The sequence below is a fragment of the Triticum dicoccoides genome, chromosome 2B, assembly GCF_002162155.2.
Source record: "Triticum dicoccoides isolate Atlit2015 ecotype Zavitan chromosome 2B, WEW_v2.0, whole genome shotgun sequence".
NCBI lineage: Eukaryota > Viridiplantae > Streptophyta > Magnoliopsida > Poales > Poaceae > Triticum > Triticum dicoccoides.
In genome coordinates this window covers 103,328,706-103,352,896 of record NC_041383.1, presented here as the reverse complement: position 1 = coordinate 103,352,896, position 24,191 = coordinate 103,328,706, and positions in this window count along the sequence as shown.

Sequence of the window (24,191 nt, the reverse complement as noted above, 5' to 3'; positions counted from 1 at the left end):
TTGTTTGAACCAAGTAGTACTAGATTCGAGTGCATGAACTAGTTTCACCTCTTAATAGTAAAAATTTAGGTGGTTTTCGAACAGCCAATTGATCCTATCTACGAGGGGGCCTGAGAAATAGTAAAAGATACAAATGCAGCGACGTCAGGAGCTCGGGAAGTAGAGCAGGGCCGGTTTCGAAGGAAGTTATACCCGAGGGTCACCAGGATGTCGCTAGGTGGGCGGCGGGAGGCCAGATCTGCCCACACTATGGCAGCAAAGAAGAAGGGGTCAGAGGCCCTCCCTAGCCAGCGGTGCTCGGGAGCGAACGGCAAGGCACACTGATCGGGATGCACCGGCAGTGGGTAAGAGCCATCGCCGAGGACGACCACGTGAACATTGCACCTTCTCACCTTCCCCGGCAGAGAGGATCCGGCTGGATCTGTGACCAGCGATGAGCAGAGAGAGAGTGTGGCCACCGTTGTCGTGTTTAGATCTGGAGAGGGCGAGACAGTGTGAAGAGAGCAACACTAGCAAGCAAGCACGGAGGCTCCTGCCTATATAGTGGAGTACTAGTTTTCTTTTGTCTACCGGAGCCGGCTTGACCTCGTCAATGACTGTCGAGAAGTCTTCATGCACGTGCCCTGGAGGCGCAGTTGTTGTCATTTTGATCTGAAGCATCAGATTATAACATATAACACGAAAAAATGCCACATGATAAGAAATCATAACCTCACTGCCCAAAGGAGGCAACATGAATCCCGACGGACAAACTAGATGAGGATCAAATCTCAAATTAAATATAAACTCGTAGAAAAGGGGTCCATCGATAGATGTCCTAATTAGCATAGCCGGCTTGACCTAGATGGCAGTCGAGTAGTCTTCGTGCATGTGCCCCCAATGACTAGCCCCTTGGTGGAACTCAGTTGTCGATGTTTACCCTCACAGTGATCCGAAGCACATGACACCTAATTTTGCGAGATGACAAGAAACCTTTTTTTATATTTCTCACTAGAACTACAACCCTGTATAACATAGCCTGCACGATATGTAGACGATAGCCAATCCAGGCATGTCTGCTAGAGTCTGGTGACATGCATGGATGAACTGATCTTCCGTGTCTTGCAGGGATCGTCCAAGCACCAGCATATGTACACCACTTCTCTAGTACTATCGCTCGTCTCTATCTTCTATTAACTCACCCGACTTGCGGGGTCGGGGAGTGTGCCTATGGTCAGTTCTCAATTGTGGTCCCACATGTGTGTGCAAATGCAATATGACACGTGTTCCATTCGGAGAGCGGCGTGCCAGATCGACCGACCGTCTGGGGTGCAACACGAACGCGACGGGCGTGTTGTATACTCTGTACATGTGTACTGCCATTTTCTTGAGGCTTTTCTCCATGGCACAATCCATGGATACAAAATTAGTATACTATACTATTTAAAAGTCGAGGGCATGGCTTTTTCCTACATGGTAGGCGGGGCAGTTCCACCTAGTTGGTTCGACAGAGACGCAAGAAGATGAGGGAGTAGGCTACTGCAATCGTAGGGCTGTGTGATTTGACAGCGAGTTACTGCTGGACAGGTGGGGCCCCGTGATTTGACTTGCCATTATCATTTTAACTATGGTGCTACGACCGACGTGGGTCTCCCGATTCCTGACCACCTCCATACAGGTGCCTCTCCCAATGCTCCACCATGTAGAGTCTAGCTCTTGCATGAGAGCCCACTCCTCCACTTTTTCCTTGCCTCTTTCCTCCACATATGCAAAAATGCCATGTAAAGCAGGCTTATAGCCCACTATTGTACTTACTTGCTCCTACAGGTGCTAAGCCTGCCACATAGGCATAAAGTCTAACGTGGCAAGTTAATTAAGAAGAGAGAGACTAGTTTGGTGACCCAAGGAAGAAACGGTGCTAAGTGCGTGTACCTCGGTGAAAAGACAATTTTGAGTCTATAGCAACAAAAAACTAAGCACCTATGCATTGGGGACTTGATTGCTAAGCCATTTAATGCCCTTAGCACCTCATCTAAGCACCATTTCATTGGAAGAGGTCACTCCTTGCCAAACGCAATAAATACTACAAAGAAAGAGATGGAGAGAAGTAAAAAAATACTCTTATAGCCAACCTTATGGCTAACCTTGTTGTAGTATGATTGACTAAGTGATGACTATGTACGACATGCCAACATCAGATAGCCTAACGCACCGTGTTAAATCTCCAAGGGCGCGACCGTGCGAGCGAGGTGACGGTCGTGGTAGGCGCGACCATGATACGGGCTGCTGGCAGCCCTTGGATCTAAGATCGAACGGTTGCATGCTAAGTTGCTGAAAATTTGCAGAATAACCCTCGAGGATAGGATATTCACCCATAGGTCTAGAATCACGCCATGCAACCGTTTGATCTCAGATCCAAGGGCTCTAGGAAGCCCGTATCATGGGAGAATGGAAAGCTTCGTATCACCTGTAATTTTCTCGACGCTTGACATGACATCGAAAGCCATTTAATTGGGCATCGAGTAGACATGACATCTAATTGGCCCCCATAGTACTATGCATGAATCCATTTATCCACCAGGCAAGCCACTACCCTGCCGTTCGCACACCCCACTCAACATTTTTACAATCGAAAAACCGCTGGCAGTTCACTCCTACTCGTCCCCGGACGTCCTTTAACATTACGGCAGTTCGCTCCTAGTCGTCCTGTCCTTTCACATTACGGCGGTTCCACTAATCCTAACCCTCCTCCCAAATCCATCCATGACCAGTGATGAGTACAGGCTTAGAACCATCACCTGCGATGAGTTCGTACGTCATCTACACCCGTTCTTCCACGATGGTGAAAGGATGCCTTGCTCGCTTCAGACGCATGGTCGAAAACTCAAATGATGAGTGGGTCGCTGGGCTAGATGTTGAGTACACCATAACCCTGGACAAAGAGAAGAATCTAAAGGAGGAAGAGAAGATGATGCCCGTCGTGATCCAGGTTTGCATGCATGACTTATGCTTGGTCTACCACATATGCCATGCCGACGTTGAGTGCGAGGAATTTAAGAACTTCCTCGAGGGGCGGCCTAATCAAATTTGTTACTGTAGACTTTACGAATGATAGAAAAGTCCTGGGTCGGACAGGCCTCATTGTAGGCAACCCCTTCGACCTCCAGAAGAATGGGCTGGTGCCCTCCCGTGATCAGCCTTCAATGCTGACCCTGGCAGGAGCCATGCATACGATAAACTGAAGAAACCTCCGCACATGTTTCAGCGTGCATGGCAGTGGAATGTACTAGATATAGACCACATCCACTATGCTGCAATGGATGGCTACCTTTGTTTCAATATCTACAAGGGTTGGATGAAGAGCAAGAGCCAAGTGTGTGGTTCAAGCAAAGAACTATCGGCCAAGAGGAAGAGGGACAAGGACGAAGTCGAGGACATGGACGAGGACTCCGAGTACGGTGGCAGTGTCATTGCTCATGGTGGTTCTAATGCAGTGTCTACCGGATTAGTTGCTTAGTTTAATTTCAGGTGTGCTTAGTTTTATTTTCGGGGTGTGTTGTGCTGAGCCCCTAACAGAACTATGTTATGTCTCTTCTCGTTACTTTAACTCTTCAGTATGTACATACTAGTATTTCTTACAGTTCATCTTTTAGTTGGTATAGTACTACCACTCGTTTCTTCACATTATATACGTACAATATATATGGCCAACATCATATAGCCAGCAGTTTAGTTGTCAAAGAATTTCAGGGTGCTTAGTTTTGTCAAAGAATTTCAGGGTGCTTAGTTTTATTTGAGGGGTGTGTTGTGCTGGACACCATTATTGTGACTCAAATATCTTTTGCCATGTTATAATGACAGAAATACCGATGGACCAACATGCCAGCTCTCCTCTCACTACTAGGAAAAGGCCTTCTAGTGGTGCACCAGTTTTGCCTACTAATGGCGCACTACTGGTGCACCACTAGTACCACGCCACTAGTATTAAATAATAATGGTGCACCACGCCGTGCGCCATTAGTATAGACCAACATGCGCCATTAGTATGCCTCCCAGGGGGCCATATTTACCCATGTGCTTTGGCATACTAATGGCGCACTTTGGGGTGATGCGCCATTAGTATCCTTTCTACAGTGCGCCATTAGAGTGTTGAGTGGTGCGCCATTAGTATGAATATTAGGGATTACTTTTTCTTCTTTTCTGATATTTGCACAGGTTACAAAATATATTATTGGACAGAATATAGACAACACCACACAGCAACAGCAGATTCATCGAATACAATAGAAGATTAGTCTCCGAATACAATTCATCATATTAGTCTCCGAATTCAAAAGACCGAACAAAGATAGAACATTACAAGTCTCAAGACCGCGAGTAGCGAGTTTGTCTTCACATTACAAGTCGATATCGATCATCTAAACTACCATCACATAGGAGAGAGCTGCGGTCATCATGATGAGCATCATCGCAATGAAACTGGTCTTCATCCGGTTCCTCCAACGCTCCCTCCTCTCTCCCGCTAGATAGTGCGCGTATCTAGATTCCGCCTCCGCCCTAGTGGTGTACCCTTTGTAACTGTTACCGCTGAAACGGTGAACCTGTCTCCAACACTCCTCACAGTCGTCGTAGACTCCGGGAACCTTACCCTTGTACACGACATACGACGGCATCTCTATGCACAAGCCAAACAATAGACAATACATAAGCAATATATAAGTATGCAACAAAAGGATCGGAAGAGAAAAGCAAGACATTAATAGCACGATTCATGGTCCTACTAATAAATAGCATTGATTACATCTAAGTTGAACGACTGTCCATACCAAAGAGACATACAAGTTCATTAAAGTTTAATTACAACATGAGCTAATCAATGTTTCAGAACTACAAATAGCATCACTACTTTCGACTCGACTCATGGGACCGGAGCGTGGATGAAGCCGCCGTCTTTCGTGATGGTCATGAAGTCGCGGGCGTTGTCAGCCTGCATTTGTAGCGTTGTGTCTATCTCACTGTTGGACGGTTGATATCTAAGGTAGAACTGCCCCGAGGTACGAAGGACATCTTGATGGATGATTTCTGCAAACTCCGACTTGATGCGAAAGAATTCTTGTCGGAGGTCCGCGTCCTGGATTGCCGCCAAGCTTGCGGCCCAATCTTTGAGATTATTTGGTAGCAGAAGGTGATTATGGTCCCGTATGATCGCCCGCATGTGATGGAGAGCGTAGTAGGCATCCTTCTGACCGCCAGGCGGCTGCTTGACGCAGGGGAACGTCGTATTGTGGGTGAACACGTGCCTGCCGTACCTACGAACTGACCTCTTAAAGGCGCCTCTAGATGTGGTGTAGCCGGGGAGATCATCATCAAGAACTTTCTTGATATTTGTGTAGTCTATCTTGGAGTCACGGTCCGGGTCGAAATACGTGGCCATGGAATATTTTGGGCTTAAGAGGATGAGTGTGCAATGTGTGTCACTGCACAGAGCACGGAATGTTAGAAAAAAAGAACGATCGAAATGTAAGAAATCATATGTTATGGGGCGGTGAGGGGATGACTTACTCGGGAAAGTAAGGCACGAGGAAGTTATCCTTATCTGGGTTTGCCAGAATGACACCTTCGAGGTGTGAACTCGTGACTTGCCGGTCCCCAACGGTGCCCAAGATCTTGGCACGCATGTAGAAGGGGTCGACTATCACGATGTCTGGGGTCTTGTCTCGAATGATCCGCATCTCCATACAAAGCGAAAACAACCAAATGAAGGTGTAGTGCAGCGGATGAAGGTTAAACATAGCAAAGATGTCATCAAAACGTAGGACAATCATACCCCCGATGGCGCCATCCACAAAGCCCTTGCCCTCTGGCACCTTGGCCACGAAAACTGGGTATGACACATCATTCTGGGAGAGACGCCGGTTCTCCAAAGAAAGAACACTGTCATGCAGACTCCACATAGCACCGGTTGCAGCATTGAGCATATTTGTCGGTAGCATCGCCCTACCCGCCACATGCACCCTCCTCGAGATATCCTTAGGTGAAGGTGGCCCGTCCTGAGCACGGATCATACTCGGTGTCGGCTGGCTCGCACCAGCGCTCTTGTTAGTCTTTTGTTTCCGTCCCTTCTTCTTGATCTGCTGTAATGGGATCGAGTTCTGCTCACAGACCGCCTTCTTGAGCGTGTTGGGGCTGATAATATTTCGCACCTCGGCTATCTGAGGCTCGGTGAAGGCGGCAGCTGGAGGCGTCTCCTGAGAACTGAATGCTAGACGACGCCTGTTGCAATTAGGTTTCTCCGCGGTACCAGCTAGATCGCGGTCGTCTTGGTTGGGTTCTTGAGAAGGAGGCCCGCAGAACTCGGCACCGTACCCATGTTCGGCAAAGTACTTATCGACGTTGGTAAATGTACCATCGTCGTTGTCGTCATCGTCCGGATCCTGTGCCATATGCATGTCCGGATCCTGTGCCATAGGGATGTCCAGCATGTCTGGTAGCGTTGCGGTGTTCTGGCCATGGCTTGGCGCCGGCACGACTGGCGCTCTTGTCTCTGGGGTGGTGTCCCCCGCTGAGGGAGTCCTGGATTAGGGGTTGTCCGGATGGCCGGACTGTGACCTTTGGCCGGACTTCCGGACTATGAAGATACAAGATTGAAGACTTCGTCCCGTGTCCGGATAGGATTTTCCTTGGCGTGGAAGGCAAGCTTGGCGATACGATATGTAGATCTCCTCCCTTTGTAACCGACTCTGTGTAACCCTAGCCCTCTCCGATGTCTATATAAACCAGAGAGTTTTAGTCCGTAGGACGAACAACAATCATACCATAGGCTAGCTTCTAGGGTTTAGCCTCTCTGATCTCGTGGTAGATCAACTCTTGTACTACCCATATCATCAATATTAATCAAGCAGGAGTAGGGTTTTACCTCCATCGAGAGGGCCCGAACCTGGGTAAAAACATCGTGTCCCTTGTCTCCTGTTACCATCCGCCTAGACGCACAGTTCGGGACCCCCTACCCGAGATCCGCCGGTTTTGACACCGACATTGGTGCTTTCATTGAGAGTTCCTCTATGTCGTCACCTTTAGGCCCGATGGCTTCTTCGATCATCAACCACGACGCGGTCCAGGGTGAGACTTTTCTCCCCGGACAGATCTTCGTATTTGGTGGCTTCGCACTGCGGGCCAATTCGCTTGGCCATCTGGAGCAGATCGAAAGCTACGCCCCTGGCCATCAGGTCAGATTTGGAAGTTTAATCTACACGGCTGACATCCGCGGAGACTTGATCTTCGACGGATTCGAGCCGCAGCCGAGCGCGCCGCGCTGTCACGATGGGCATGATCTAGCTCTGCCACCGGATAGTGCCCAGAGCGCCGCTCATGTGTCTGCTCCAACCCTCAGCTCGGAGCCTACTGCGCCGATCGAGGATGGGTGGCTAGACGCCGCCTCGGGGGCTGCAATCTCTACAGCGATCGAGCCGAACACCAATCTTGTCCCTAGCGGAATCGTGACTCCAAGGTGCCGGACTCCTTTCCGGACTCCGAATCTTCCGCACCCCTTCCGATCGGACCCAATTGGGCTCCGATCATGGAGTTCACCGCTGCGGACATCTTTCAGCACTCGCCCTTCGACGACATCCTGGATTCACTAAAGTCTCTCTCTTTATCAGGAGAGCCCTGGCCGAACTATGGTCAGCAAGGTTGGGACGCGGACGACGAAGAAATTCGAAACCCACCCACCACCCACTACGTAGCCACTGTTGATGATTTAACCGACATGCTCGACTTCGACTCCGAAGACATCGACGGTATGGACACCGATGAAGGAGACGACCAAGAACCAGCGCCTATAGGGCACTGGAAAGCCACCTCGTCATATGACATATACATGGTGGACACCCCAAAAGAAGGGAATGGCGATGGAAAAATGGAGGATGACCCCTCCAAGAAACAACCTAAGCGCCGGCGTCAGCGGCACCGCCCTAAATCCCGCCAAAGCAAAGACGGCGAGTCCGGCACTGGAGACAATAACACCCCGGACAGTGCCGAAGTTAACCCCCTCCAGCAGGATTCAGCGCGGGAGGATGGGGAAGCCAGCCCTCATGAGAGAGCGGCAGACAGAGAGGTCGAGGACGACAATTATATGCCTCCCTCCGAAGACGAGGCAAGCCTCGATGACGACAAATTTGTCATGCCTGAGGATCCCGTCGAACAAGAGCATTTCAAATGTAGGCTTATAGCCACAACAAGCAGCCTCAAAAGAAAACAACAGCAGCTTAGAGCTAACCAAGATTTGTTAGCCGACAGATGGACTGAAGTCCTGGCGGCCCAAAGAGTACAAACTCGAACGCCCCTCCAAGAGCTACCCAAAGCGCAGACTGCTACCCCAACTAGAGGAGGAAGCAACTAAACCTACATCACCAGCGGATGATGCGGCTGATCGGCCAGCCCATGGCTGCGACAGAGAGGCCTCTCGGCCCTCAACTCAAGCCGCACCCCGACGCCGCTCAAAAAGTACCAAGGCACGGGGAAACGCACCAGACCTGCAAGACATATTGGAGGATCGCGTGGGCGCCCCACGACACGTGACGATAACCGTCACGCCGGATATGGCAAATACGGCCAGGCCGAACAGGGCAGGCAAGGCTCATATGAGCTACATCGTGATATAGCCCAGTATAGAGGCGCCGCACACCCACTATGCTTCACAGATGAAGTAATGGATCATCAAATCCCCGAAGGGTTTAAACCCGTAAACATCGAATCATATGATGGCACAACAGATCCTGCGGTATGGATCGAGGACTATCTCCTTCATATCCACATGGCCCGCGGTGATGATCTACATGCCATAAAATACCTCCCACTCAAGCTTAAAGGACCAGCTCGACATTGGCTTAACAGCTTGTCAGCAGAGTCAATTGGTTGCTGGGAGGACCTGGAATCTGCATTCCTCGACAACTTCCAGGGGACTTATGTGGGACCGCCAGACGCCGATGACCTAAGCCACATAATTCAGCAGCCAGAGGAATCGGCCAGACAATTCTAGACACGGTTCCTAACCAAGAAAAATTAAATAGTTGACTGTCCGGACGCAGATGCTCTCGTAGCCTTCAAACATAATATCCGTGACGAATGGCTTGCCCGGCACCATGGACAGGAAAAACCGAAATCCATGGCAGCCCTCACAACACTCATGACCCGCTTTTGCACAGGAGAAGATAGCTAGCTAGCTCGTAGTAATAACATGACGAAGAGCCCGGGTAATTCAGATACCAAGGACAACAATGGCAGGTTGCGTCGCAACAAGCACAAGTGCCGCATTAACGATGACAATACAGAGGATACGGCAGTTAATGCCGGATTCAGAGGCTCTATACCCGGTCAGCGGAAGAAGCCATTCAAAAGAAATCCTCCGGGCCCATCCAGTTTAGACCGGATACTTGATCGCTCGTGCCAGATACACAACACCCCCGAACAACCAGCCAATCACACCAATAGGGATTGTTGGGTGTTCAAGCAAGTAGGCAAGTTAAGTGCCGAAAACAGAGACAAGGGGCTGCATAGCGATGACGAGGAGGAGCCCCGGCCGCCGAACAATACAGGACAGAAGGGCTTCCCCCCACAAGTGCGGACGGTGAACATGATATACGCAACCCACATCCCTAAAAGGGAACGAAAGCGTGCGCTCAGGGACGTATATGCGTTGGAGCCAGTCACCCCAAAGTTCAACCCATGGTCCTCCTGCCTGATCACTTTTGATCGAAGGGACCACCCCACTAGCATTCGTCACGGCGGATTCGCCGCATTGGTTCTAGACCCAATCATTGACGGATTTCACCTTACTAGGGTCCTCATGGACGGCGGCAGCAGCCTGAACCTGCTTTACCAGGATACAGTGCGGAAAATGGGCATAGATCTCTCAAGGATTAAACCCACAAAGACGACCTTTAAAGGCGTCATACCAGGTGTAGAGGCCAGTTGACAGGCTTAGTTACACTTGGAGTGGTCTTCGGATCCCCGGATAATTTCCGAAGTGAGGAGTTAATCTTTGACATAGTCCCGTTCCGCAGTGGCTATCACGCCCTACTCGGGCGAACCGCATTTGCAAAATTCAATGCGGTGCCGCACTACGCATATCTCAAGCTCAAGATGATAGGCCCTAGCGGAGTCATTACGGTCAATGTAAATACCGAATGCTCTCTCCGAACAGAGGAGCACACGGTGTCCCTCACGGCAGAAGTACAAAGTAGCCTCTCAGGGCAATTCTACAGTTCGGCTATTAAACGTCCGGACACCGTCAAACGCGCCCGGAGTAACCTACCACAAGACCGTCCGGCACATTCCAAGCAAGCTTAGCAGTGCGGCCCCAACCCCAGCCCTCGCGAAATTGCGAAATCAGTACCGCACATACATAATTACGCTCTGGAAGTACCATGGTTATAAGGGGAGGGGCACAACCACGACCTGCCTAGAAGGCGGCTCAACCGCACTAGGGGCTCCCGATTTTGTCGTTTCTCTTTTCTTACTTTCAGGACTCCACTCTTCGGAAGGCCTGTCCGGCAATACAATCGCCGAACACAGGATGCAACAGCCAGGGAGACAGCAAGCCACGTCGAACGTCTAGGTGGTCTCTAAAACGAGCTAAATACCTGTCTTACTTAAAGTCTCGCAGCTTGCCCCTGGAGGGGGACATGTCAAATAATCCCATCTCTTGCTTATCGCACTATTTGTATCGTTCTGCTTTCATAGCAGCCCTTTAATAAACAATACATAGCTCTTGTCTATTATTGCATTCATTTTTCATGTAAATATGTTCAGTCATGACATCATGCAACCGTACACTTTGGTACGGCCAATACACCAGGGGCTTAAGTTCCCCAGAATATGGTGTGAGAAGACCGAACACTCTTATGAGTACGACACCCCGAACTTATAGCATTATATGCATCGGCTCCGAATCATGTCTTGGGTTAATAGTCGGGTTTGCCATGCTCCCATGTTTTGGTACCTTACGTTTCGCTACGTCGGCTAAGGTAGTGCTGGGAGAACTACTGCGATTGTGCCCCAGTTGAGCTGGGTTAACACCTCAGTAGAGAAAGCTAAAACTGTCGTCATGATAGTGCGAGAGACCGGTCGCTGTTCGAGAGGTTTTTCAAGTCCCTAAAGACTTATGCCGCTTCGAGAGAGGAGCCGGATTTATCCGGCCTAGGCGTGGATAGCGCCCCGAACTCGGTCTCCCGAATACTAGGGGCTTCGCTGAAATTTAAAATTATAGAATTCTATGGCTAAGTGAGAGTGATAAAGCATTATAAGTCCGATCGCCTTGTTCGCTGTGCTGAGCGCCTCCCTCGAAGGACCCAAGAATGGGAACAAGATCGCTCAGGTTTATCCCGAACACCCCAGCACTCATGGCATGGGGGCAGAAGCAGACGACTTGCATCTCTCAGATTTAATAAACGGCCGCATAGAAGGTAATATTTTAAATTCAAAAAGCGTTGCTTAGCGCACATGAACAAGTTTTCAGCGCACAGGATAAACACGAGCGAGTTTACTCAAAAATTACATCCCTAGTACATTCATTCGCTACAAGACGGGCACCCTTCAGGATGCCCTCATAAGTAATTTATTATTATTATTTTTTATATAGCAATGGCGCACCAGCCAGAGGTGCGCCATAAGTAATTTATTATTATTATTTTTTGTTGCATCTAATAATTTTTTAGAAAATGAATATGAATATGAAACCATAATAATTTTTTATAAAAACAGTAATATTTTTTATAAAAATATCATCAAATTTGTTATTCGAAAATATTTAGGAATATGATAAAATATCATCAAATTTATTATTTGAAAATATCAATAAATTTGTTATTTGAAAATATAATCAAATTTGTTTTTTTTGCAATTTTAGTTGCATTCATTTGTGACGGTGGAGCGGGCCGGGGAGGGTGCGGGGGGCCAGCGGCGGCGGTGGAGCGGGGGAGGGTGCGGTGGGTCGTCCGCAGCGGTGGAGCGGGGGAGGGTGCTGTCACATCCCTAGTTCTAGTAAGCACTAGACTAGCCCTTCATGTGTGCATCATGTTTAAATTTTATTTAAGTTGAAATGGGGATTGCTCAAACCCTAGGACTAGATCAAATCAACTAGGTTCAAATAAAAATATTTTCAATGAACCCAAAATGCTCTTCAGAAAATTTCATTATTTTTGGATTGGTCTAGAACCTCTCCCAAAAATGGTACACATTTTTCTAGGCCATTCTGGATTTTTGAATTAAATCATATGGTATTTGCATTTGGGCATTTAATTGCTAAATAATATTTTAAGCGCTCAAATAATCACAAACTGAAATGTTTGCTGTTGGAAATAATACAAACAGTGACATTGAGCAGTTTCATGATTTTTGGAAATGCCCTCGCATTTTTATTAAAGCCAAACACAATTACAGAAAAATAGAAAATGGAAATAAAAAGAGAGGGTGTTTACCTGGCAGCCCACTTACCTGGCCAAACCCCTGGCTGGGCCGGCCCACCAGGCCGTGCCAGTCATCACCTACCTCTGCCAGTAGGCAGAGGAGGGAGACAGCGTCCGCGCGTCCGCGGCGCCACACACCTCCCTGCTCGCCTGCGTCACTGAGGCCACCACGACGCCTCGGGCCTTCTCCTCGGCGCCGCCCTGACCCTGCACTTCTCCCCTCTCTCCCTGGAGCTCTCCCCCTCCTCTGGTTCTTCCTCCCTCGCCTTTTGCCCACCTCACCGAACCGTGCCGCCGCCGCCGATGAGCACCACCGCGGCCACAACCACTCCCTCGCTCCCTCTCCGCGTCCCCGAGCTCCGCATCGTCGCCCTCTTCGTCCACGCTGAGCCAAGAAACCAGGGAAGCACCGCGTCGCCGTCCTGGATGTCTTCTTTAACCTCGGTGCCGGCGATCCCCATCGTCGGTTCGCTGCAGCCAGGCCGTCCCCGAGCCTCCCGTGCTGATCTTCAGGACCGCTGTGACCTCCTACTGCTCATCCCTTGCTCGCCCCCTCCGTTCCCATCCCCTAGCCCCGTCCTCCGACCACGGCCGAGCTTGCCGCCGCCGTGCCATGTCGTTGCCGTGGCCACAGTCGCCCCCGCCCGTTTTTGAGCATGCCTCCGTGCTCACCGAGATCCCAGGAGCCGAACACGACCAACACCGGCCCCTGCCGTGCATCGTAGGTCCTTCTCCCCTCCCCGCCGAACTCTGGCCACCGCTGCGAGCTCGTTTCCGGCGAGCTCCGTCCACCCCGGCTGCTGCTGCTAGTCGTGTTGGATGCGCGCGAGTCCCAGCACCACGTAGAGCCCCTCCGCCGTTCTTTTGGCCGCCGGAGGGCGAAACCCGGCGCCCTCTGCCATCTCTGGCTCCGCCGGCGACGAGCCGCGGGTCAACTCTGGCGAGTTGACCCGGGTTTGACCCTTGTTTGACCCTCCCCCCAGGGTCACTGACGCTTGGGCCCCGCCCTGTTTATTCTTAGTCACGTTTAGTTAGAGCTAATTAACCTAGATTAGTGCTTAATCTAACACTAACTAACGACGTTAGTTAGATGTGTCACTGACCAGTGGGCCCCACTGGTCAGGTTTGACCCGGATGTGGTCAGTTGACCTGCTGACCTCAGCCTTACGTCATGCTGATGTAGTAAATATTTTCTGGGATCTAAAATAAATCAAAAATGATTTATTTATTTCAGAAAATATCCAAAACTTCTAAAAATCATATAAAATTAACCATAACTCCAAATAAAATAATTTATATATGAAAAATTATCAGAAAAATCCAATCTATCCATCTGTACCATTTTCATGCATGTTAAAACAACTTATGACTACTGTTTAGGACAATTCAATTAAATGGCATTTAAATAACCACATGTGGAGTTTGAATTTGAATCTTGGATTCAAACCAACTTCATTTAATCTGGTTTTAGTTGCATTAGCACAAACCACAGCATATTGCCATGTCACATTCATGCATCATATTGTTGCATTGCATTGATTGTGTTTCTTCTTTGTTTGTCGGTGCTTGTCCCCTCTCAGTAGACGTGTACCGACGATGTGATCGATGACACCGATGAAGAACTATACTATCTTCAGAAGTGCCAGGCAAGCAAAACCCCCTTGTTCATTCCGATACAATCCCACTCTCTCGCTTCTGCTCTCTTTTACTGCATTAGGACAACAATGATTCAACTGTTACATGCTGCGGTAGTTGAACCCCTTTCCTCTGCATGACCTATCATTGCCACAGTAAATAGATGAAACCCACCAGCATGAGTAGGAGTTGTTTGAGCCCTGATGTGCCTACTCATTTATGCTTGTTTGTCATGCCTGCTACTGCTTAGAGTTGAGTCAGGTCTGATTCATCGGGGATGAATCAGAGGTGTGTGAACATGTCCTACTGTGTGTGAGCTAAGTGTGTGAACACGATTTGGTAAAGGTAGCGGTGAGAGGCCATGTAGGAGTACATGGTGGGTTGTCTCATTGCAGCCGTCCACAGGAACTGAGTTCTGTGTTTGTGATCCATGAACAGTTACTACCACACATTGGGTTCCGGTAACTCGACCCCTCTCGACTTATTAATCAACATGATCTCTGTCCAGGAGTTGCAACTAGTTTCTGGTGTTTGTAGGTTGTGTTAGTAGTCTACCAAGTGGCACCCGATACAGGTGGGCTTGGGATAGACTAGGCACCATGGCACGGTGTACCAAGCGTAGATCCACCCGTCGAGGTGGGCTTGGGAACCCTGCACACATCGTTTGGGGCCGTGAGCGATACCCCGGCTGGATCTCCTTGCGGATGGAACCCAAATAAGCGATAAACCTGGACGAGAGACTTGTGTGGTTAGTCAGGTCGTGGCCGACACCCTCGCTGGGCTTCCGCTTGAAGGTTGCCGAGTACATGTCATGTAAACGGCGATAAGTGGTGAGAGCGTGTGTGAAGAAGTACACCCCTGCAGGGTTAACATTATCTATTCGAATAGCCGTGTCCGCGGTAAAGGACTTCTGGGTTGCCTGTACAGTTCATAGACAAGTGAAAGTGGATACTCTAAAATACGCAAGATAAGCGTGAGTGCTATGGATGGCATTCTCGTAGGGAGATGGGAGCAGATCCATACTGGTGTATTGATATGGTGAATATGTGGACTCGTGTGCGCCACCCCAAAAGAGTTACTTACATTCGTAGTTTAGGATAGCCACCGAGTCAAAGCTGGGTTGCTGCAGTTAAACCCCACCATCCCCTTTGTTGATAATGATGCATATGTAGTTAGTTCTGATGTAAGTCTTGCTGGGTACATTTGTACTCATGTTGCTTAATTTATGTTTTTGCAGAGAGACTTCAGTCTCGCTAGTAGTTCCACGTGGACTTCGACGTTTAGCTTGTTACCTCAGCTACGATCTTGTGCCCTCAACAGGATTTGGTAGATAGTCAGGCTTCTCAACCTTTTTCATTTCTAGATGTCTGTACTCAGACATGTTAAGCTTCCGCTTGTTCTTTGACTTGTATGCTCTGAATGTTGGGTCATGAGACCCATGTTTGTAATATCTCGCTCCTCGGAGCCTATTGAATAAATACTTGAGTTGTAGAGTCATGTTGTGATGCCATGTTGTATTTGCACATATCGAGCATATTGTGTGAATGTTATTGAAATGCTTGGTATGTGCGGGATCTGACTATCTAGTTGTTTATCCTTGGTAGCCTCTCTTACCGGGAAATGTCTCCTAGTGCTTCCACTGAGCCTTGGTAGCTTGCTACTGCTCCGGAACACTTAGGCTGGTCGGCATGTGTCCTTCTTCGTTCCTGTGCCTGTCCCTTCGGGGAAATGTCACACGGTGTCTACCGAAGTCCTGTTAGCCTGCTACAGCCCGGTTTACCAGAGTCCTGCTAGCCCAGTTGCTACAGCCCGGATTCACTCACTGATGACCGACACATTCGTTGCTGGGTCATGTATGCCTGTCCCTATAAGTTAGTGCCACTTTTGGTTCACGACTAGTCATGTCAGCCCGGGTTCTTTGTCATATGGATGCTAGCGGCACTATCATATACGTGAGCCAAAAGGCGCAAACGGTCCCGGGCCAGGTAAGGTGGCACCCGTGGGAATACCGTGCGTGAGGCTGCAAAGTGATATGATGTGTTACATGCTAGATCGGTGTGACTTAGGATCGGGGTCCTGACAGCTTTGGTATCAGAGCTTGACTGCCTGTAGGATTACCAAGCCAAACTGGTCGAAGTTGAGTCTAGAAATTCTTTAGTTATATAAGGGAATTGATTGTGGGATGGAATGTAAGGCTCTTTTACTCCTTATACCTTATGCCCTTCTGATCTGAGTCAACCTCTTCTCTTCTACGGGGATTAAGAACTAGGCTTCTCATCTTTCTATCAGGATCACGTGTTAGTAATCAGTAGACTCATTGGATTTAAGCCTCAGTTTAGTTTCTACCTCCGTATGTTAACTGTTGATCTCGAAACCTTGTTATTGTGCTTCTGAATGGCTATGCCACCATCTTGTAGCATGTCTCCAATCTTTTTGAGCATTTACAGTCGTTATGCAGTCCGAGTCATCCCAGGTTTCTAAACAATCTGATGCACTTGCAAATCCTTTCCCTCTGGTTTTGATGTTCCTTTGGGCCAAGTTAATCACACTAATTGATGAGTTGAGGTATTCTATTACCTCGACATATATGTTAGAGTTATTATTATGACCCTAGGTGTCTTAGGGGATCATCTAGTAATCTAGCCATGATTTGTGTCCTAGTGTGATGATTCTGACCTTTATTCTCGAAAGCATCCCGTGATGCCACTTAGTAGTAGGTATTCTACTCCTTAGGTTTTGAACCTGAGATTCACCCTACGTACTTCATGTTTATAGTGTTTGCTCGTTCCTTTAGGTTATTAGTAACCTTTGCATTAGTCCTCGAGGTCCGTGGTATTTCCTTCCTCCAAATACTATGAACCACTTATGGCAAAAGTTTGTTGGATCAAAAGATCACAACAGGAGTGGCCTCGATGAGTTCTCCATTCTATATTGTGACTCTGCCACCTCAACCTTCTCTGCATGGGTTATCCGTAAGAAACCTGTTGAACTTGGTTCGACATACTAATCTATGCATCCACAACTCAGAAAGTTATATGTTCCTTGAGTTGTCCCTCTTTAGTTGTCTTCTGACCTTCGCCTATCAATTGATAGTCAAGAGTATGCGTGCATTCGTTCATCGATGCCTGTTACTCTTGTGGTCCGTCAAGCCATTCTATTCCGGAATGACTAGGAGAAACAAACTCCAGTACCTCATCCATATCCAAGATTGGGTCAAAGTAGTTGTACCTCACAGATCCAAATGCCAACCCAGCTTTTGTTCTGTTCTACCCTGAAGTATTACCCACTTTATGTCAGGAATGTCATGAGGATTACACCTTCTCTTATGAATTCTTGATACAATGATACTTCTCGCCATCATTATTCATTCCTCGGTTCCCGTGTTGTTGCAACCGGAATGCCAATAGGTGAACTATGACGTGTGAAATCAATACTCCTAGCAACCTTGTTGCTTGGTAGTTAAAGGACAGTAATTTCATTCTTAGCGCGTTGGTTATCGAATCACCATTATAAGATTAATAGTGCTACCTAGTCCTTATTTCCGGTGCACTCCTCGATCAATGAGTTAGGATTGTGCCAATCCCTCGCTCTTGTGATCATATCGTCTTACCCTAAAAAGCAAGATTGTTTGCGAGCTTAGTAACATATCGGCGGTTCATGATTCTCCGAATGTCTTCTCGGAGGTATCACTGGGTTGTTCCCTGACCGCTATGTTGAGCTCGTGACCAAGTTGGTTTCTTGTAACCACCCCTTCTCCAAGAATCTCTACTGGATACCCCTGAGCTAGTTGGTTAAGCTGGACAACAACTTGGAGAGTTGGAAGATAAAATCTTGTCCGACTTAGTTCATTTTAAGGGATATCTTGTATGTATGTTGAAGAAAGATGATATGTTCATCGATTGGTCCCTGTGATCACTTGTTGGACCTATTGTCTTATCAAAGCTTTGATTTGAGTGTGGGCTATCGTCAAATCAAATTAGAACCAACAATACTCGTAATGTTGTCTTACTCGTGGTTGTTTCCTCGAGCATACACCATTATATTCTTTGGTTCTGACCACTGCTATCACCTTGTTCACATAATTGTGGTATTCCACTTATATGGAAACCTAGATGAATTGTTGTTGAGCCCATCAGCAGCATTTTATCTCCTCCATAATTCATGATGAACATCAGGCTAGTGTTGGAAACTTGTGTAAGCATTATCTTCGTGTTTCGTTCATGAAGGATATGCTTGGATGAAAGAAGTGACTTCCTCTAATTCATGTGTAATTGGTGCAAGTTGCCACCGTGAATTCGAGTAAGTTAGTTTTGCTTCCTCCGGAATCATCCCAAGTCAGTCATGCACGTGCGAAGAATTCTGTGGTCTATTAGACTGATCATCTTCGTTGCATATGAATTTCGTAGCACACCTAGCCACTGACTGATTTGTTCAAGGAAAAGGAGTTGCTGTGCAAATACTAGTTCATGCACAATACTTCGATATCCTCGATGATGATTCCCAACCTGAACTCGGTAGTGTTTTATTGTAAGACTACCATGTGATCATGTTTGTCTGGGACAACGTGTTCACATGTTGTAGCAGAACCAGCTCATGTTTTGGAGCTTGCTATTGTAGTTCATTCCCCGAGAATCTCGCAACGTCATCTCATCGATTTATGTTGCAAACTTTCATTTTTCTTCCTAGACTCGATGAGTCTAGATTATTCTGACACCAACCTGATCTGAATCTCGGGCAGATATGATGGTTGGACCTTTTCCCAAGAACTATAATACTGGCCTCTCCGTAACCGGTAAGTGGATGTCATGGCCAACACACCCAGACGAAAGACCTACTATTGTAGTATCTTGATTGAGAAAGTTGGCCACCTCGCCATAAGGATTTCGTAGGATTTACTCCCTAGTTGTTCCTTATGGATTTTTGTGTTCCCGAAGTCCGACCTTTACTTGATGTTCTAGATATCAAACCATATGAATGGGATACACTAGCACATCAAGGAGAACATTAGAAGTGGAGTGCTAAATGTCTCTCGGTCGATCATCCAGATTTTGTTTCCTTGGCCCCGCCAAGGTGAAATCTGAGACGGTGTTATCCTCCTTTGCATCTGCATCTCTTCCACCGGTATTCATCATGGTAGTACGTTGTGTTGCCAGGATCCTTGACACAGATATTGGTAAAACCTTGATGGATATGGAAATGCTCAAGTTCTTGAGAGCACACACACACGCTAGGTGTTATCATCGGCACTAACTGGGATTGCTCTCAGTTTCCTCAGTTATGCTATAACTTTTTAAACAGTGAACTCATTCTCCACTGTTGAGCTTCTCCCCAGTTACTAAAATCATCCCTTGTGTTGTTTTCAATAAGGTAATCCACATCATCCATTCTAATCCGGGTATGCCATTCTACCGAAACCCTCCAAACGATCGCTCGAGAATTGCCTTAGGCTGGTATAAAGAGTTTCAATGATCTCTGAATCAAAGGTAATTCTTTTTGCCACTTCAGGGGATATATCTACGAGTCACCATCCCTAAGGTGTCTCGTTGTGGTATCATGGCAACTCAACTCCTCGCTACGTTGACAACCGTTCACCACCCTCTTAGGTGTGGAATTGTTGTCTACCTAGTGAACCCTCGTCATCTGTTCCACTCCATCCCTCTAGATGTGTGCTTCGTGTCTCAGTTTGAGAGATGTTGTTATGTCTCATTCTGTGAGTTAATCCCGAGTTGTTCGATCTTCAAGAAGATCGATCCTTCTAGAGTCTCCTTCTTCTCTCCTAGTCATGTTAGATTGAGTTCTCAGAACAAGACGACAAGACAAAGATGGTGATCGAATCAACGCCCTTATGAAGTGCAACCTGGATCGAGAAGATTGTGATAGTTTGTGTCCCTTTGTCTTCTTACCTCATGCTTGAATCTCGGGACGAGATTCTTGCTTAGTGGGGGTGAGTTGTCACATCCCTAGTTCTGGTAAGCACTAGACTAGCCCTTCATGTGTGCATCATGTTTAAATTTTATTTAAGTTGAAATGGGGATTGCTCAAACCCTAGGACCAGATCAAATCAACTAGGTTCAAATAAAAATATTTTCAATGAACCCAAAATGCTCTTCAAAAAAGTTCATTATTTTTGGATTGGTCTAGAACCTCTCCCAAAAATGGTGCACCTTTTTCTAGGGCATTCTGGATTTTTGAATTAAATCATATGGTATTTGCATTTGGGCATTTAATTGCTAAATAATATTTTAGGCGCTCAAATAATCACAAACTGAAATGTTTGCTGTTGGAAATATTCCAAACAGTGACATTGAGCAGTTTCATGATTTTTGGAAATGCCCTGGCATTTTTATTAAAGCCAAACACAATTATAGAAAAATAGAAAATGGAAATAAAAAGAGAGGGTGTTTACCTGGCAGCCCACTTACCTGGCCAAACCCCTGGCTGGGCCGGCCCACCTGGCCATGCCAGTCATCACCTACCTCTGCCAGTAGGCAGACGAGGGAGACATCGCACGCGCGCTCGCGGCGCCACGCACCTCCCTGCTCGCCTGCGTCACTGAGGCCACCACGACGCCTAGGGCCTTCCCCTCGGCGCCGCCCCGACCCTGCACTTCTCCCCTCTCTCCCTGGAGCTCTCCCCCTCCTCTGGTTCTTCCTCCCTCGCCTTTTCCCCACCTCACCGAACCGCGCCGCCACCGCCGATGAGCACCACCGCGGCCACAGCCACTCCCTCGCTCCCTCTCCGCGTCCCCGAGCTCCGCATCGTCGCCCTCTTCGTCCACGCCGAGCCAAGAAACCGGGGAAGCACCGCGTCGCCGTCCTGGATGTGTTCTTCAACCTCGGTGCCGGCGATCCCCGTCGTCGGTTCGTTGCAGCCAGGCCGTTCCCGAGCCTCCCGTGCTGATCTTCAGGACCGCTGTGAACTCCTGCCGCTTATCCCTTGCTCGCCCCCTCCGTTCCCATCCCCTAGCCCTGTCCTCCAACCACGGCCGAGCTTGCCGCCGCCGTGCCATGTCGTTGCCGTGGCCACAGTCGCCCTCGCCCGTTTTTGAGCATGCCTCCGTGCTCACCGAGATCCCAGGAGCCGAACACGACCAACACCGGCCCCTGCCGTGCACCGTAGGTCCTTCTCGCCTCCTTGCCAAACTCCGGCCGCCGCTGCAAGCTCGTTTCCGGCGAGCTCGGTCCACCCCGGCTGCTGCCGCTAGTCGTGTTGGATGCGCGCGAGTCCCAGCACCACGTAGAGCCCCTCCGCCGCTCTTTTGGCCGCCGGAGGGCGAAACCCGGCGCCCTCCGCCGTCTCTGGCTCCGCCGGCGACGAGCCGCGGGTCAACTCCGGCGAGTTGACCCGGGTTTGACCCTGGTGTTAACCCCCCCAGGGTCACTGACGCTTGGGCCCCGCCCTGTTTATTCTTAGTCACATTTAGTTAGAGCTAATTAACCTAGATTAGTGCTTAATCTGACACTAACTAACGATGTTAGTTAGATGTGTCACTGACCAGTGGGCCCCACTAGTCAGGTTTGACCCGGATGTGATCAGTTGACCTGCTGACCTCAGCCTTACGTCATGCTGACGCAGTAATATTTTTTGGGATTTAAAATAAATCAAAAATGATTTATTTATTTCACAAAATATCCAAAACTTCTAAAAATCATATAAAATTTAACTCCAAATAAAACAATTTATATATGAAAAATTATCAGAAAAATCCAATCTATCCATCTGTACCATTTTCATGCATGTTAGAACAACTTATGACTACTGTTTAGGACAATTCAATTAAATGGCATTTAAATAACCACATGTGGAGTTTGAATTTGAATCTTGGATTCAAACCAACTTCATTTAATCTGGTTTTAGTTGCATTAGCACAAACCACAACATATTGCCATGTCACATTCATGCATCATATTGTTGCATTGCATTGATTGTGTTTCTTCTTTGTTTGTCGGTGCTTGTCCCCTCTCAGTAGACGTGCACAACCGATGTGATCGATGACACCGATGAAGAACTATACTATCTTCAGAAGTGCCAGGCAAGCAAAACCCCCTTGTTCATTCTGATAAAATCCCACTCTCTCGCTTCTGCTCTCTTTTACTGCATTAGGACAACAACGATTCAACTGTTACATGCTGCGGTAGTTGAACCCCTTTCCTCTGCATGACCTGTCATTGCCACAGTAAATAGATGAAACCCACCAGCATGAGTAGGAGTTGTTTGAGCCCTGATGTGCCTACTCATTCATGCTTGTTTGTCATGCCTGCTACTGCTTAGAGTTGAGTCAGGTCTGATTCATCGGGGATGAATTGGAATGTTGTGAAACATGTCCTACTATTGAGAGCTAAGTGTGTGAACACGATTTGGTAAAGGTAGCGGTGAGAGGCCATGTAGGAATACATGGTGGGTTGTCTCATTGCAGCCGTCCTCAGGAACTGAGTTCTGTGTTTGTGATCCATGAACATTTACTACCACACATTGGGTTCCGGTAACTCGACCCCTCTCGACTTATTAATCAACATGATCTCTGTCCAGGAGTTGCAACTAGTTTCTGGTGTTTGTAGGTTGTGTTAGTAGTCTACCAAGTGGCACCCAGTACAGGTGGGCTTGGGACAGACTAGGCACCGTGGCACGGTGTACCAAGCGTAGACCCACCCATAGAGGTGGGCTTGGGAACCCTGCACACATTGTTTGGGGCTGTGAGCGACACCACGGCCAGATCTCCTTGCGGATGGAACCCGAATAGGCGATAAACCTGGACGAGAGACTTGTGTGGTTAGTCAGGTCGTGGCCGACACCCTCGCTGGGCTTCCGCTTGAAGGTTGCCGAGTACATGTTGTGTAAACGGCGATAAGTGGTGAGAGCGTGTGTGAAGAAGTACACCCCTGCAGGGTTAATATTATCTATTCGAATAGCCGTGTCCGCGGTAAAGGACTTTTGGGTTGCCTGTACAGTTCATAGACAAGTGAAAGTGGATACTGTAAAATACGCAAGATAAGCGTGAGTGCTATGGATGGCGTTCTCGTAGGGAGACGGGAGCGGATCCATAGTGGTGTATTGATATGGTGAATATGTGGACTCGTGTGCGCCACCCCAAAAGAGTTACTTGCAGTCGTAGTTTAGGATAGCCACCGAGTTAAAGTTGGGTTGCTGCAGTTAAACCCCACCATCCCCTTTGTTGATAATGATGCATATGTAGTTAGTTCTGATGTAAGTCTTGCTGGGTACATTTGTACTCACGTTGCTTAATTTATGTTTTTGCAGAGAAACTTCAGTCTCGCTAGTAGTTCCACGTGGACTTCGATGTTTAGCTTGTTACCTCAGCTACGATCTTGTGCCCTCAACATGATTTGGTAGATAGTCAGGCTTCTCAACCTTTTTCATTTCTAGATGTCTGTACTCAGACATGTTAAGCTTCTGCTTGTGCTTTGACTTGTATGCTCTGAATGTTGGGTCATGAGACCCATGTTTGTAATATCTCGCTCCTCGGAGCCTATTGAATAAATACTTGAGTTGTAGAGTCATGTTGTGATGCCATGTTGTATTTGCACATATCGAGCATATTGTGTGAATGTTATTGAAATGCTTGGTATGTGTGGGATCTGACTATCTAGTTGTTTATCCTTGGTAGCCTCTCTTACCGGGAAATGTCTCCTAGTGCTTCCACTGAGCCTTGGTGGCTTGCTACTGCTCCGGAACACTTAGGCTGGCCGGCATGTGTCCTTCTTCGTTCCTGTGTCTGTCCCTTCGGGGAAATGTCACGCGGTGTCTACCGGAGTCCTGTTAGCCTGCTACAGCCCGGTTTACCGGAGTCCTGCTAGCCCAGTTGCTACAGCCCGGATTCACTCGCTGATGACCAACACGTTCATTGCTGGGTCATGTATGCCTGTCCCTGTAAGTTAGTGCCACTTTGGGTTCATGACTAGTCATGTCAGCTCGGGTTCTTTGTCATATGGATGCTAGCGGCACTATCATACACGTGAGCCAAAAGGCGCAAACGGTCCCGGGCCAGGTAAGGTGGCACCCGTGGGAATACCATGCTTGAGGCCACAAAGTGATATGATGTGTTACATGCTAGATCGGTCCTGACAGGTGCGGTGGGTCATCGGTGGCGGTGGA